A 2372-nucleotide genomic window follows, 5' to 3' on the forward strand; every position below is an offset into this window, starting at 1 on the left:
GGAGTCTCTAGTTGTAAAGTTTCTAGTTGTGGAGTTTCAAGCTGTGGAGTTTCTAGTTCTGGAGTTTGCAGTTGCGGAGTTTCTAGTTGTGGAGTCTCTTGTTGTCGAGTCTCTAGTTGTGGAGTCTCTAGTTGTGGAGTTTCTAGTCGGAGTTTCTAGTTGTGGAGTTTGGAGTTGCGGTCTTTTTAGATGTGGAGTCTGTAGTTGTGGCGTCTCTGGTTGTGCAGTTTGTAATCGGAGTTTCTAGTTGCGGAGTTTCTAGTTGTGGAGTTTCTAGTTGTGGAATTTCTAGTTGTGGAGTTTCAAGCTGTGGAGTTTCTAGTTGTGGAGTTTCTAGTTGCGGAGTTTCTAATTGTGGAGGTTCTAGTTGTGGAGTTTCTAGTCGTGGAGTTTCTAGTTGCGCAGTTTCTAGTTGTGGAGTTTCTAGTTCCGGAGTTTCCAGTTGCGGAGTGTCTAGTTGACGAGTCTCTAGTGGTGGAGTTTCAAGTCGTGGAGTTTCTAGTTGTGGAGTTTCTAGTTGCAGAGTTTCTAGTTGTGGAGGTTCTAGTTGTGGAGTTTCTAGTCGTGGAGTTCTAGTTGCGGAGTTTATAGTTGTGGAGTTTCTAGTTGTGGAGTTTCTCGTTAATGAGTTTCTAGTTGTGTAGTTTCAAGTTGCAGAGTTTCTAGTTGCGGAGTCTCTAGTTGTGTAGTTGTTCAGTTGTGGAGTTTCCAGTTGTTGGGTTTCTAGTTGTGGAGTTTCAAGTTGCGGAGTTTCAAGTTGCAGAGTCTCTAGTTGCGGAGTTTCTAGTTGCGGAGTTTCTAGTTGTAGAGTTTCTAGTTGCGGAGTCTCTAGTTGTGCAGTTTCATGTTGTAGAGTTTCTAGTTAGGTAGTCTCTACTTATGGAGTCACTAGTGTTGGAGTTTCTAGTTGTGGAGTTTCTAGTTGTAGAGTCTCTAGTTGTGGAGTCTATAGTTGTGGAGTTTCTAGCTGTGGAGTTTCTAGATGTGGAGTTTCTATTTGCGGAGTTCCTAGTTGCAGAGTCTCTAGTTGTGGAGTTTCTAGTTGTGGAGTTTCTAGTTGTAGAGTTTCTAGTTGTGGAGTTTCCAGCTGTGGAGTTTCTAGTTGTGGAGTTTCTAGTTGTGGAGTTTCTAGTTGTGGAGTCTCTAGCTGTGAAGTTTGAAATCGGAGTTTCCACTTGTGGAGTTTCTAAATGAGGAGTGTGTGGCATGTGGATTTTCTAGTTGCAGAGTTTCTAGTTGTCAAATTTCTGGTTGTGGAGTTTCTAGTATTTGAGTCTCTAGTTGTGGAGTTTCCAGTTGCGGAGTGTCTAGTTGTCGAGTCTCTAGTTGTGGAGTTTCCAGTCGGAGTTTCTAGTTGCAGAGTTTCTAGTTGTGAAATTTTTAGTTGTGGAGTTTGTAGTTGCGGAGTTTCTGGTTGTGGAGTCTCTAGTTGTGGAGTTTCTAGTTCTGCAGTTTGTAATCGAAGTTTCTAGTTGCGGAGTATCTAGTTGTGGAGTATCTAGTTGTGGAGTTTCTAGTTGTGGAGTTTCTAGTTGTGGAGTTTCCAGTTGTAGAGTCTCTAGTTGTGGAGTATCTGGTTGTGGAGTTTCTAGTTGTAGAGTATCTAGTTGTGGAGTTTCTATTCGCGGAGTCTCTAGTTGTAGAGTTTCTAGTTGTGAAGTTTCAAGCTGTGGAGTTTCTAGTTCTGGAGTTTCCAGTTGCGGAGTTTCTAGTTGTGGAGTCATGTTGTCGAGTCTCTAGTTGTGGAGTTTCTAGTTGTGGAGTTTCTAGTCGGAGTTTCTAGTTGTGGAGTTTGGAGTTGCGGTGTTTCTTGATGTAGAGTCTCTAGTTGTGGAGTCTGTAGTTGTGGAGTCTCTGGTTGTGCAGTTTGTAATCGGAGTTTCTAGTTGCGAAGTTTCTAGTTGTGGACTTTCTAGTAGTGAAATTTCTAGTTGTGGAGTTTCAAGCTGTGGAGTTTCTGGTTGTGGAGTTTCTAGTTGCGGAGTTTCTAATTGTGGAGGTTGTAGTTCTGGAGTTTCTAGTCGTGGAGTTTCTAGTTGTGCAGTTTCTGGTTGTGGAGTTTCTAGCTCTGGAGTTTCCAGTTGCGGAGTCTCAAGTTGTGGAGGTTTTGGTGTTGGATTTTCTAGTTGTGGAGCGTCTAGTTGTGGAGTTTCTAGTCGTGGAGTTTCTAGTTGCAGAGTATCTAGTTGCGGAGTTTCTAGTTGCGGAGTGTCTAGCTGTGAAGTTTCTAGTTGCAGAGTTTCTAGTTGTGGAGTTTCTAGTTGTTGAGTCTATAGTTGTGGAGTTTCTAGTTGCGGAGTTACAATTGCGAAGTCTCTAGTTCTGGAGTTTCTAGTTGTGGAGTTCCCAGTTGTGGAGTTTCTAGTTGCGGA

This window comes from Rhipicephalus microplus, chromosome 3, assembly GCF_043290135.1.
Source record: "Rhipicephalus microplus isolate Deutch F79 chromosome 3, USDA_Rmic, whole genome shotgun sequence".
NCBI classification, from domain to species: Eukaryota; Metazoa; Arthropoda; class Arachnida; order Ixodida; family Ixodidae; genus Rhipicephalus; species Rhipicephalus microplus.